The sequence below is a fragment of the Anthonomus grandis genome, chromosome 3 (assembly GCF_022605725.1).
Source record: "Anthonomus grandis grandis chromosome 3, icAntGran1.3, whole genome shotgun sequence".
In the NCBI taxonomy this organism is placed as follows: domain Eukaryota; kingdom Metazoa; phylum Arthropoda; class Insecta; order Coleoptera; family Curculionidae; genus Anthonomus; species Anthonomus grandis.
This window is the reverse complement of record NC_065548.1, coordinates 200980-216196: the sequence shown is the minus strand read 5'-3', so window position 1 is coordinate 216196 and position 15217 is coordinate 200980. Positions and strand designations below refer to the sequence as shown.

Genomic DNA, 15217 nt, shown 5'->3' with positions numbered 1-15217 from the left:
CGAAAGTTTTAGGGAGGGGAGATAAGAGTTACAATTATTATTATAACTGACTAATGAGCTTGCTATGTTACTTTACTATGTTAAGAAGTTGTTGCTTATCCACGATATTCGCCTTCAGCATACACCGAATATTATTGATCTACGTACGTACACATTAACTCTGATCCCTTTTTGTCCTAAAACATTTAAATGTTTGAAATATTATTTAGCGCACCATGAGTTTATTAGACGAGGAGGCATGGAAATTTGTATGCATGCATTATCAGCGATTATATCACGTAATAATAGGATAAAAATAACCTTATTTGATGTAGTAGAAATCTAAATGCTTTCTTGAATAATTTTTATTTATTTTAGTATCATCTACATGCAAAAATATATTTTATACAGGGTGGTCCGGTTTCGATGGCGGAAAATTAAATGGCCGACGGAGAACGAAAAAATAATAGGTTTGCTATTATAAATAATATTCGAAAAATAATTCGTTAAAAAATTACAGGGTGTCAAAATTCTAATTAAAAAAATATTTTTTTTTTATTTTTCTTAAACCACTTTAGATATTTTAATGAAATTTGGCACGTTTAGACAGTTAATCAAGACGCATCTTTTTGTGCAAAAATTATTAATTTTATTTACCAGTGGCGTGTGTGCGGGCCGACCTTCATACAATTTTAATTAAAAAAATGATGCGCCACTGTTTTTTTTTAATTTCTTTTTTTTATGAAATCCTTGTTTAATTTAAAATAAAAAACATCTCTTTATTTTTTGTCGTACGACACACTGTTTGCGAGTAAAAAATAAATTTTTATAAATGCTGATTTTTTTTTTCATTAAACAAAAAATATGAAAATACTAAATTTAATTAAAGACTAAATTATTCTGTTGGGTTCTAAAAAAGACACAAGAATCTGGATTCCAAAATTCAAATAAATAATGAATATAATAATGCCGGCAAGAAGGCAATGCATGCATAAAACAAAAGACGGTTTGTTTGTATTTTATTGTACGACAGTTAATTATTTAAGTAAGTCAAATTATTGCGTTGGTTAACTTTATTAATTTTGCTATTGTTAACAGTGTTGTTAAAAGCATTGTGAAAAACGCGTTTTTCAAGTAATGAATACGCTGATATTCATTTTTGTTATGAATTTTGTGATGGAAATGCGGAAGCGGCAGTTCCTGAATATCGAAGACGGTATCCAAATAGAAGAATTCCAGATGCTCGCGTGTTCATTAGAACACATCAAAAATTTAGGAACTTTGGTCTACGTGGTAATAATGAACAATACCGAAACCAGAGAAATAATAATGAAAATCGTGTACTGCGCACTTTTGATAATAATCCAAGGCTGAGCTCTCACAAGGCAGCTCAACAACTACAAATTTCGAAATCTCAAATATTGCGAACCTTACACGCTGACCACAGGCATGCATATCACCTACAGCCTGTTCAGGGCTTACACCCTGGTGATGCTGAAAAGAGAGTAAGATTTTGTTAGTGGCTTTTAAACTCAACGGAGGAAAATCCCGAATTTTACACAAGATACTTTGGACGAATGAGTCTTGTTTTACAAGACGCGGAGTGATAAATTTTCATAACATTCATGTTTGGGCACAACAGAATCCTCATGCAATTCGGCCAATATCGTTTCAAAATGAATTTTCCGTTAATGTTTGGTTGGGTGTTATTCGTGATAATGTTTGTGGTCCGCATTTCCTACCTCCAAGGCTAAACTCACGACTATTTCTGGAGTTTTTAAATAATAGTCTGCCGGACTACATTGAGGATTTACCCATTAATTTGAGACATGAAAGTTGGATACTGGATGGAGCCCCCCCACATTTTGGAATAGGTGTAAGAAACTGGCTTAATAATAATTACCCTCGAAGGTGGATTGGCCGGCTAGGGAGGAATGATATTAATGATCAAAATGGTATTGGACCAATACCCTGGCCACCCAGGTCACCGGATCTTAATCCATTAGACGTTTGGGAAAACATTAAGGATAAAGTTTACGCTAATCCGTATTTAGCAGAGAGGAATTAATCTTAAGAATTCAGGAAGCATGTAATGACATGCAAAATCAAAATTTTGTGGTACTGGCTGCAATAAACTCCTTAATAACTCGGTGTAGAAAATGTATTGAGGTGGTTGGGCTGCATTTTGAACAACTTCTTTAATTAGTAATTGTTTTTATTTTGTTATTGTTTTTAAGCGAATTAAATGTGTTATCTTCTTATGTGTTTTTATACATCAGCATTTTTACTCGCAAACGGTGTGTCGTACGACAAAAAGTAAAGAGATGTTTTTTATTTTAAATTAAACAAGGATTTCATAAAAAAAAGGAATAAAAAAAAACAGTGGCGCATCATTTTTTTAATTAAAATTAATTAAAATTGTATAAAGATCGGCCCGCACACACGCCACTGGTAAATAAAATTAATAGTTTTTGCACAAAAAGATGCGTCTTGATTAACTGTCCAAACGTGCCAAATTTCATTAAAATATCTAGAGTGGTTTAAGAAAAATAAAAAAAAATGTTTTTTTTAATTAGAATTTTGACACCCTGTAATTTTTTAACGAATCATTTTTCGAATATTATTTATAACAGCAAACTTATTATTTTTTCGTTCTCCGTCGGCCATTTAATTTTCCGCCATCGAAACCGGACCACCCTGTATATACAGGGTGTCCCGAATATTTTAGACAAAGATGCCCAGCCGCATCTTTGTCTAAAAATAAGGCAAAAAGTCCATATACAGTATGGTTCAAAACTGCATCGTTTTTAAGTTACAGGGTGTTTTATGAATCATGTTAAAGATAGTTTTTTGTTAATATATTCGAAACGCCTAGTTGTAATCTTTTGAAATTTTCAACATTTACTATTGGTTTCGTTAAAAACTGATATTGCAACCATTTTTGCCAAAATGTATACAGGGTCGTGTAAAATAAGTGGTCGGTAAAGTTTAAATTGTTAAAACTTTTTTTCTAGCAACTCCGTGATAATTTTGGTATTAGAATTGAAAAGAACAAACATTTTTAAATAAAAAAGGTGCTTTTGTCTAATTTCGATAGGAGCTTCCGTTTTCGAAAAAATCAATTATTAATAAATCATGAATTGGTATTTCAAAAAGTAACTACAAATAATATCTTGTAAAATAATAGTTAGCTGTGTTTGTTGACAATTAGTTTATTTGTTAAATTTTGTTGACAAGAGCTCGTGAACAAGGAGCTATGGTCTACAAGAAGATTATAATTTAGAAAATGTTTTAAATGTTTTTGAAGAAAATTCGGGGGCAAGTATAAGAAATGTGTCAGGAGCCACATATATCCCTCGCTCTATAGTAAATAATTAAAAAAATTACTTATTGTTACGATATAATTTAATTTTTATTAGATTAGAAGAATGCTAAGATCCCAAGGGTTACATCCGTTTCATTACCAGCGGGTCCAAGATTTAGAGCCAGACGATTTTCCGTTGAGAATCCAATTTTGTCAATGGGTAAATAATAATCCAAACTTAATTCCTTCCATTTTATGGATGAACGAAGCCACTTTCACACGAAATGGTTCATTTAACATGCATAATATACATTTTTGCATATTATAAAATTAAAATTTGCTAAATTTGTGGGCGGGATTAATCGGGAACCAACTTATTGGCCCCATAGAATTACCCAATCGGCTAAACTTCGGAGAATTATCTTCATATGCTGGAAAATAATCTTGTGGAGCTTCTGGAAGAAGTCCTCTTATCTTACGCCAAAACATGATTTTTCAACAAGACGGAGCCTGCTCATTTTGGTCGCAATGTACGTGAGTGAATGAATAACCATTTTCCTGAACGTTGGATTGGTCAAGGTGGTCCTATAAATTGGCCTCCTCGATCTCCAGATCTAACTTCGTTAGATTATTATTTATGGGGACATTTAAATGAGTTGGTATATGCCGAGGAGATAAATACCCGTGAACAACTGATGCAAAGGATTAATTGGAAATATAATAGGATAATTAATGAAATAAAGAGAAATCCATTTTTTGTTTTAAGGGCTACTCGCGCAATAACGCGTAGGGCAAGATTGTGTCTTTAGCAAAATGGAAACCACTTTGAACATTTGTTGTAATTTGTGCTTTTTTGTTTGGTGTTTTTATGTTTTTCTTTACGTAATAAATTAATTGTTCCTTTTTTTTACCTATTCAATTACATTTAAAAAAAAACAATTGAACTCGAAAAACAATTTTTGATCTTAAATAAAGTATTTGTGATAGTCTTAGGTCATGTTTATCCCCAACGGATTTTTAAGATGCTTTTTAATTTTATTAACTGTTATCAAAATAACTTACGCGTTCTCTTTTCAAAACATTTACATCTAATTTTTTCGAAAACGAAAGCTCCTATCGAAATTAGACAAGAGCACCTTTTTTATGTAAAAATGTTTGTTCTCTTCAATTCTAATACCAAAATTATCACGCTAGATATAAATAACTCTTCCAAAAATAGCCTTTTATTGTGTTCAATCGTCAACGGTCGAGTTTAGGTATAGGACATGGTACATGAAATGTACTTAGAATTTGATGTAGAACCTAAATCTAAAATAAAAAATAGGTGTTTACATTAAAAAAAATTACGTTGATGACCGTAACTTATTTTTGGGCCACCCTGTATACATAAAATTATAGTAAGAAAACCCGCAGTTAAAAATAAAAATCGACAGGTCCGAGCGTTTTTTTTTTGAACATACCCCTGAATTTTAAATGAATTTATTCCAACCTTTACGTTCACACTGTATATATATATATATATATATATATATATATATATATATTAATTAGGCAAACCGGTTCCTTCCCAACCAGTTCAATTTAATTATACTTAGTTGTTTTCCAGAACGAATTTGCGCATCAATAAACAATTTTAATGTCTTGTTTCTAAATAAAGATTCATTAATATATAAATTGAAAATAGACCATTTTTTGCACTTTTGACTATCGTCGTCACGCTGATGTCCAAACCTAATAGCATAAATGTGTATTACAAATTATGAAATTCATGATTCCGTTCCAAAAAGTATTAAGGTACAAGGTTAACAACTGGCCATCGATTAATTTAAAAAAACACTAGTTTTTTATAACTAATGAGCCGATGTATGTAAGTACGGTGAGTGCAACTAATAGATATTGATAATTGCACCATGTAGGTACAATATAATTACTATCGAGGACACCTATTACATCGAAGGTAAACTTAGTTATTATCAAACTTCTAAAGCAACTTGCTATAGTTAAATTGTTTTGATAAACTGAAATATTTTAACAGTAGTAGCGTTGATTGAATATTGGGCCCTATTATCAATCAACGGTAGTAGCCGTCCATTCTAGAAAAGGTCTCACGAGCTATAATACAAAATCTCAAGTCATGTTCGGCCGACATCGGAATTTAGCGACAGGTTGTACCTACTTTTCTCTCGATCCGAGTATAGGTACCGTTAAATGTGATTGTCTTTGAACGGCGTGGCGGCAGTTATATTGCATGCTGAGCAATTTTTTTTATTCAAGAAAGATAATCGTTTTCTTAACACACATATTGGTCAGAAATATATGCCAAAAACATATTTATAACTACGTACAGTACCGAGCAAAAGTAAAGAAACTTTTTTTTTATTTTTAAATTTATTTTATTAAAGTTAACTAAAATTTTTTCATCCTATAATACTACACCAAACTAGATACTAAAAATGAAACATAATCAATATAATTCTACTTATTATAAAGCCATATGTAAATTAATTAAAAAAAAAAACAGGGAGCAAAAATAGAGAAACACATATTTAAAGAAAATATATAATAACAACAAATTAATATTTAGTTGCATATCCGTTATTTTTAATAACTGCAAGGCATCTCCTTTTCATACATCCAATCAGATTCCCTAAGGTCTCCTTGGGTACAGAATGCCATGCAGCTTCAACTGCTTCAAACAACTCGACTCCCTTCAAACAATATGACCCCCATTTTGCTCGGAACACAAATGTAGACGGAGAAATGAGTTGCCGAAGGCGTTTTGTACGTTTACTATGTTGTTGCGCAGTTCATCCAAATTTCTTGGGGTTGGATTGTAGCAACAGTCTTTTGCATATCCCCATATACAAGAAGATGAAGTTCTGTGAAAACCACACATTGTTGTCATTTTTCGTTCTCGACTTATAAGCAGTTAAAATGTGTCAGTTTATAAATGGACACCCGGTATTATAATCACCCTCTTCTAAAGCCACACTGCGCTGCTAGTAAACATTAATTTCCTTTTGTTATGACCAACCCAAACTGATTACGAAACAATTCAATAACAGCTTCCTTTCCGTATAGATAACATCATGCCTTTGATATAATTCACAATCTATTTTAATGTTACTCTTATTCCCTTCTAAAAACAATAATTATTAAAAAGGCAACATAAGTAATTTCGAAATGTGACACCGACCAGTAAACACACTGGAGGCAGTCCTTAATCACTTGCCGATTGGTCGAAAAGTTTAAAACATTTTCTCATTGGTCTGCAATAATTACTTAAATGCTTTGTTAGTTCTTCAGTAATTATCGGGATATGGTGCGTAAATTGTTGATGTTTCGTAAAGTAATTGCGCATAAATTGTTTCCAAGACGACATTTTCATCATCTATAAAACTCATCCGTTTGCTTTTATCAAATTAGGTTAGAAATTTGCTTTCGTCATTCTGATTTGCATATAAATTTCTTCTGGCGCATTCACCGTATATTTTTATTAATTGCAACAATTATTAAGTTCTTTCGATCGACCACAATATAATTCTTGATACAATACAAGGAAGCAATGTAATAGACGTAAAGAGGACTTAGTTAAAGCAAAAGTCAAGGCAAGAATGAATGGTATCTGTTCAAAAAATATTACAATGGTCCCAAAAATAAAATGGAAAACAAAAGATAAGTTCAGAACGTAGTGAGTTAATTGGAACTCACAGAAGAGAACGAAGATATGGCAACAAATAATATTCTATGGAACATAACCCAATATTAAATGCAATACATGGTTCCATGAAGAATGTGAAAAGATTATAGAAGAAAGAAACCGTATGACAAAAAACAATATACGAAAATATGCAATTATTATTGAGAACAAACACGAGCAACGAAAATTGGAAGAAACATAACCGATCTAAAAAGTTCCTACTAAGAAAAAAGAAATCCTTCGAGTAACTAAATTTTGCAATCATTAAAATCAATATCTTCTTGATTTTCTCCAAGTACATGCGTGTATTTAAATGAATCTTATTAAAAAATATTTTAAACAAAAAAAAATAACAGAATTCATCTGAGTACCAATCTGTAGAGCTGCAGGTAGAACAACTTAAATGAGAAGAAACGTAGGTAGATGCATAGACTTATTCAGACTCTCAATTGATCAAAATGATGGAAATAAATTCCGGAAGGTCGGAGATGTATGGAAAAAGAACATTATTGCAGATCTGACCCACCAAGGGTTAGAGCTACAAATGATGAAAACATTATTTCTTTTAACTCGAAAAATTCATCCATTATCCCTAATGGATAATGGATGAATTTTTCAAGTTAAATAATGCTAATCAAGCTTCACTCATCCGCCTCTACCAGAAAAACCTTATCTCAAGGAAGAATTACCTACTGAAGATATGGTTTATTCAACAATGCTTGCATTTTCACCTTACGCCAAATTTCGTTTCTTTGCGATGCAGAACAAGGATTCATGCAGGTAGAAAAGCCTTAGACCTGGCTAGAAAATCATGGTTGAAAGAAGAAATCAAAGACCACTACAGGAACTTAAACAACGTCAATGTAAAATTAAAATTTCTATTTTTCAAACTTAACAACGTATTACATTATGCGGAATTTATTTATTTGGATCGTAAATTCAGAGATGAAGTAACAACCTTCGGGTCTACTATTTTTTAGATTACACAAGAAACTTAGTAACCTTAAAAACATATATATAACTTCATTGAGACTCAATAATTTCCACGAATATCGCAAAAGTAATTTTAGTCATGTTTTTCACGATAGATTTATGAACCTTAGTGGTGTTTCTTTTTCTGAAGTCGAATTAAAATTTCTTAACAACAATTTAAAATTTAATCTTCCTACTAGAACCGACCGATGTGTTAAGGAAACGTCGGCTATAGAGGCTGAAAATGCTCTACAGTCAACGGATATATAATAATAATAATAATAATAATAGACAGTTTATATTTCCTCATAAGATATTACATATGCTCACTCATAGATATAAATAAGTTTACAATATAAATACAAAGAAAAAGAAATCCATCAGTGTATATTAATTCAGCATGTAACTGTAAAGAGGAAATAAAGGTCATGTTTCAGCTACCCTCAGAAGAAGGAGCTGTTAAGACCTTGAATATTACACTTATAATTTAAAAAAAAATATCGCGAACCGCATTATAAACTGTACGAGTAGCATGCATACCCTACATCCATAACTAACCGAAAAGAAAAGAAATCTAAATTATCCTAGCTTACTTATTATTTACTAATAGGAGGCAGGAAAGGAGGAACGAGGGGTACAGGTATATTAACTATATTTCTGTTGTAGAGTCTTATAGTAGAGAAAAATATACACATAAAAATTTATATTTCCAAACGCGCGCCAGATCCAAACACGGAATCCCGACACAAAAGAGCAAAACCAGGGCGACTGATTTACCAGAGATGTCAGTATTAAAAAGAAATAACATAAATTATTTCAATGCATTAAATATTATTTTGTTTAGATGAAAGAACCATTTTTATTGATTTTTTAAAAGCCGATGTAGATTTAGAAAAATCCCAAATTTTGCATTTATTAATTTTGGACACAATATTGTAAGAAAATGACTTTTTAAAGATTTCTTTCTTATATAAAGGTATAGACAAAAGGTCATGTCTGCGAATATTTATATTGTGAACGTCAGTGCGGTATCTGAGCTTATTATAGAGATATGGTGGTGCTTTAAATTTTATTATTTTATAAAAAAAACATATGGAGTGCAACTCTCGGCGATTTAACATATTAAGCCATTGATCGACTAATTTATGTGATACCCTTTCCCTACGTCTAATTCCACAAATAAACCTTATGCACGAGTTCTGCAATTTTTGAATTCTTGCAGAGTTAGCGCAGTCTAAAAATGGTCCATATACTGTATCTGCATAATTAAAATGGGATAGAATTAATGAGTCGCATAAAATTTTTTTTGTTTCTTTTGACAAATAAGATCTATGCTTGTAAAGTTTTTTTAGCATTGAAAATCCTTTCTTAAGACAACTTGTAATGTGATCTGTGAACTTTAGCTTGACATCTATGATTAGGCCTAGAGTTTTAGTTGAGACATGAAAAGGGATAAGTTCTCCATTAAGAATTAGCTGGACATGATCCAAAACCGCCCTTCTGCTATTATCACCACAAAATAACATTGCCACGCTCTTGGCTGGATTCAATTTAAGAGAATGATCTGTCGAGACTCTATTTACTAGAGCAAGGTCAGCATTCAAACAAAAATTAGCTCTTTCAATATTACTAGCATTAAATGACAAATATAATTGTGTGTCGTCGGCGTAGAGATGGTATTTACAGAATTGCAATTTATCCATAAAAGCCGACGTAAAAATGCTATACAACAAAGGACCCAGAATGCTACCCTGTGGGACGCCAGACCTTACTATTGCCACCCTAGACTTATCTTCTCCAATTAAAACACGTTGTATTCTATCACTTAAAAAAGATAAAATTAATTTAGTAGCTGCAGTATTAAAACCAAAATAATGTAAAATATTAATCAAAAGTTCATGATTTAGCATATCAAATGCTTTAGAGTAATCAAGCTGTATTAAAATCATTGCATCACCCCTGTCCAAACTGGCGACAACCTCATCAGTGACGTCAGTAAGAGCGGTAACACAGCTAAATCCCTTTCGAAATCCCGACTGTTTTTGTAATATAATATTCTTATCAGTAACATAGGCGGTAATTTGTTTTTCCATTACTTTTTCCAAGATTTTTGAAAGGGCTGGTAAAATTGAAATTGATCTAAGTTCGCCATAATTTAAGGGATTATTTTTTTTAGGAAGTGGCAAAATAAAAGCAGATTTCCAAGATTTTGGAAAGTACGAGTTTAACAAACAACTATTTATAATATGGGTAATAAATGATATTATAAATGGACAAAAAAGAATTATTAATGTTGTGTTCAAATTATCAGGCCCAAACGCCTTAGATTTAAGTTTAATAATTAAATTTGATACTAAATTTTCATCCACTGGTGTAAAAGAAAATAATGGTGGAAACTTCTGATTAGATTTATAGAAATTGAAGGTTTCTTTTGTCGGAGGAGTAATATTAGAAGTTAAATGACTGAACCAGTTGTTAAGTTCATCGACTTTTTTTAGATGTTCGGGAATTTGTCTAGATTTGTAATTTATTATATTCAGTTTATAAAGCTCCTTCCATTTGTCTCGAGTAGTGCAGTTTTGAAATTTGTTATTTAAATAAGCCTTTTTTTCATTACGTACGGCGGTGGTGGTAAAATTTCTTATCTGCTTATAATAGTTCCAATGTTCCAAATTTCTTGTTTTTCGAAAGCGCATTAAAGCCCGATTTCTGTGTTGCTTCATTGTTTTTATATTATCAGTAATCCATGGACAGTAAGGTCTATTTTTACAAGTTTTAACAGTAAGAGGTGCGTGAATATCTAGTATATTAAGCATATGATTAGTAAGTATAGACACCATATCAAATAAGAACATTTTAAGAGCAAGAATAATTTTCTTTTTAAATCAAAATTGTTTACTTAACAATAAACAGAGAATAAATCAAAACAACAACAAAATATTAAGATCAATAAAAAAGAAAATGAGGGACAACGATATAGTTTTCACAAAAGCCGATAAGGGATCATGGCCATGCTTAGTTGCCTTAAAAAAGGACGATTACATAAATAAAGTCATGGATTTTCTAAACACAGATGACTTTGAAAAGGTCGACAGAGATCCGACAGGTCCATTCTTTAATAAATAAAAAAAAGTCTTAGACATGACCTTGGTAACCTTAGAATATTTTAAATCCACAAAACAAAAACTATATGCCATGAACCCTAAAACACCTCATTATATGGGTTGCCAAAAGTCCATAAAACTACCATGCCAATTAGACCTTTTATTTAGACCTTCTGGGCATGTTTAGACATTTTTATAAAAAAAAATGAATTTTTTTAAAAATATTTTTTTTTTCAAGAAACTGTATTATTTCTTTTGCTACAAAACTAATAATCTATTAGTAATAAAATTCTCAATTATATACAAATTTTAATCTATTAAATCATACTTTACAAAATAAATAGGTATTTCTAATAACGAACACAAAACTCGCTCTTATCTGTAAATCTGATTAAACCAATGTCGAAATGATGATTCTGTTATTGTGGTCTTTTTATTTTTTCGTCTATTTGCGAGGGGTTTGCTTGACAGTTTACATACTAAACATCTAAATCAATTTGAAATTAATATTCAGAAATTAAAAATTTTAACTTTTCACCTGTAAGTACTGAAAAGATGCCATTCGACCCTAAAGCTGTTTCCCAAATTACAGAGACTGAAAGATGGGTATATGCACAACAGTTTGTATACGATTTTCGGGGGAAAAGTCGTTCCATCCAATCGAAAAATCACCTTCCAACTGTTTTTTTCATACAATTCCGCATGCACCGGATTAACAGGTTTTAAAACCACTTTGGGATTCTTCTTTTGAACTTCCGTAATCTTCCTTTTAATTTTTTGAAAGATTAATTTAAATCTTGCCGATCTTAAGAATCTTGCAACGATATTAATTGCCTCTTGTTGTCGCACTGGATTAACTTCATATTCGGAACAGATTTTGTTGATCGCACTTAACAACTGTTCACAATTACTTATCAGATCGATATCGCTATATTTTTTTTGATATGTCAGAGGCTCATATGGCCTTAAATATTCGTTATGGTTGCTTTGTAGTATTGAAAAAATGTCTTTGCTAATTTTATTTGACATGTTTCACAATTTGACAAGGTTTTTTAAGGAGGTTTGATATACAGGGTGATTCATTAATATTGCACGAAAATGAAATGCCGGTTTTTTTGGGTTAAATTATGACGAAAAGTTCCTATAAACATATGTCCGAAAGTGCTTCGTTTCCGAGATACAGGGTGTTCAAATTTTCTTAAAAAATCGATTTTTTATTAATATCTAAGAAATGCCTTTGCTGTTTGCAATGTCATTCACACCATTTCTGGATATCTTAATGATGTATCTTTTTGACATATGACAGTTGATTTGTTATTCCAGGGACGTGCCCACGGGGTAAGCGGGTTAGGTTTTTTGTACAAAAAATAGCACCTAGTAGATTTTTTGAACCTCCTGTACATTTTTTGGATGACGCAACTAAAGATGGAATTGTTTCAACTCTTGGGTGTTTTTCGTATCTCCCTCCGTTTTCGATAAAAAAATTAGTTTAATGCAAACGTTTGAAAAAACTTGAATAAACATAATAAAATGCCTACTTATCGATTTACAGGGTGAAGAATAGTAAATACGGTAATTTGGAATTTTGACATGACATTAACTGTACTACCTGTTGAAAAATAGTTTTAATTAAACTTAGGTACATTAATTAAATTCTTAGAATAAACATTAGTAAATTGATGAAGGTAATGAAAAGCTATGGACTAAGAAACGTACGCTATGAGTTGTTCAAAATAAGTTCCTCCAACTGCAATGCATGCGTCTGTCCTGCGACGCATTGACTGGCGAACACGTTCAAAGATCCCTGGCGTGTTTCGAATAATATCGCAATTTGCAATAATACGATTTCTTAATTCTTCAACATTTTCGATGGGGGTGGTATAAACTAATTGCTTGAGGTGGCCCCAGAGGAAAAAGTCTATTGGATTTAGATCGGGAGATCGCGCAGGCCAGGGTTGTATACCTCCACGACCTATCCAACGATTGGGATATACTCTATCTAAATACTGTCGAGCAATTAAGCTGAAATGCGCCGGAGCGCCATCATGCATGAAAAACATTTGGTACCTTAAGTCAAGCGGGACGTTTTCTAATAGTGTTGGCAACTCCTCTTGAAGAAAACGCCGATACACTTCTCCACTTAACCTTTGTTGCAAAAAGAAAGGACCAATTAAGTGGTCTTCAATGATTCCAACCCAAACATTCAGTGAAAATTGGTGTTGATGGCGACTTTCACTTATTCCATGTGGATTTTCATCTGCCCAAATGTGATTATTATGGAAATTCATTATCGAATTCCTGGAGAAATTAGCTTCGTCCGTGAAAAGTATTTTTGATAAAAAAGGAGGATTTTCTACAATGTTTTGTTGTAACCATCGACAGAAAGCCACTCTATGAGGATAGTCGTCTGGCAAACGTGCTTGTACCCGCTGGATGTGATACGGGTATAAAAGCTGATTTTTCAGTATTCTAAACACTGTTGACTGACTAATGTTTAAAGTGGCAGCAATCTGTCTTGTACTCGTTGAAGGATTATCCTCGATTTCGTGGAGCACTGCTTCTTCAGCTTCTGCGGTTGCAACTGTGCGGGGTCGTCCATTGTCGACTGTAAGTTTTTTAAAACTTCCACTTTCTCTGAGACGTTGATGGAGGCGAGTAAACATTTGACTATGAGGAAGTACTCGGTTAGGGTATTTGTCCGCGTAAATACGCCTCGCTGCTTGTGAATTACCATTAGCAAGACCATACACAAAGTGCATATCGCACATTTCACTATAAGTGTACTCCATTTTAGACAAAAATGAGGAAATTGTCTACTTGACAGGAAAAAAACAACACCTTATCACTGAGCCACACCTAGTAATGTTAAATGAACTGGTATTTTATTTATTGCTTTTTAAAAGCAACGAAAAGAATGCGACAAAAACTAAAACGATAGTTATAGATTTGAAAGATGAAAAGGCTTTTTTAAAAATTTATTTTAAGAACGTTACAGCGTTGTGACTTAACTCTACTAATGCTTAAATCTATCTGATTAAAACAATACAAATTACTTCTTAGCTAAAGTAAAAATGATTACAATGCAAAAGATCATATTCTATAAACTAAGGAATAAAATATACTATAGTCAGGGGTTATATGTTCCATAACTCCTCCCTCCTAAGAAACGAGCTTACGGATGGTACAGGAGTGGTGAGGTGGTTATATGACGATTTCTGAACAGGATTTCGTCATAGATTCGTCTGGATGTAGGCTTCTCTTAGATATTCTTGGCATCAGGAATTTCTGCACCATAAAGTAGCTAATTATTGCTACTAGCAGAATATAAAGTAATACGATATAAATGCTGGTTCTGTGGTAGTATACAGGTTGGTTCAGGGCCCGGTCAAGTCTTTGATGCTGAATCTCGATGGATTTATGAAGATGTTTGGCTTCATTTAGGTCCAGTGAGCTTAATTCCAAATTATTAAAGAGAATTGGTGTAGCTTCATTGCTAGGCGGTGATAGGTTGATTTGAGGTAGTTCGATGTTTTTGTAATGGGTTTCTGGATCCTTGTAATTTTTGATGACAATGTTTCCGACTCGAAGTTCACAAGTTGAATCAGTTCTACGATGTAGGTGCCATTTAATGGGATATTATCTTTATTGGAACCACAAGTCTGGAGAGCTGCAAGAGGTCGAGGTACGATTAGCATCCATTTTCCTTCTTCCAATTTTTCTGCTTTGTTGGTGGTAATTTGGATTTTCGTCTGCTGGCATTGGGATATTGATTCTCTAAATTTTAGCATCTGTACTTCGCAAGATGCATCTTCGTCTATAGGCAAGGGGTTAAAGTCTTGGCAAACGTATTCGTTGGTGGTGATTTTCCTGCATGATTGGTTGGATTTTGCATAATTCAGCTCATTAAGGATTAGGTATTTGGTTTGCGGAAATATTACATCGTGGAAGGTTTTTGAAGGTGTAGGTAGAGGATAAAGGTGGTACAGTAGATAACTGTTCTTCTCTACGATCGGCATTTCAATGATAAATATGACTTTGTTTTCCTTTGCGTAACTTTTTATATTAAGGACTTTCTCAAAAAGAAATACATTTTTAAAAGTTGCATCAAATGGGAGTTTACCGGATGTTAAACTCGTAGAAATTAATTGAATTTCCTTG

At 32.5% G+C, this 15217-nt stretch overlaps 1 protein-coding gene and 1 long non-coding RNA gene across 2 annotated transcripts in view; one reads left to right on the top strand and one right to left on the bottom strand.

Moving 5' to 3' along the window:
• LOC126734144 (RNA-binding protein fusilli) overlaps positions 1-15217 on the top strand; it is a 109925-nt gene that overhangs the window by 14163 nt on the left and 80545 nt on the right. The gene's annotated exons all lie outside the window — the stretch shown is intronic.
• On the bottom strand, positions 11356-13972 carry LOC126734151 (uncharacterized). The gene is made up of 2 exons (XR_007659994.1): positions 11598-13972; positions 11356-11546 (listed from the first exon to the last, which is right to left on the bottom strand). It is a non-coding gene; the product is annotated as an uncharacterized LOC126734151 (long non-coding RNA).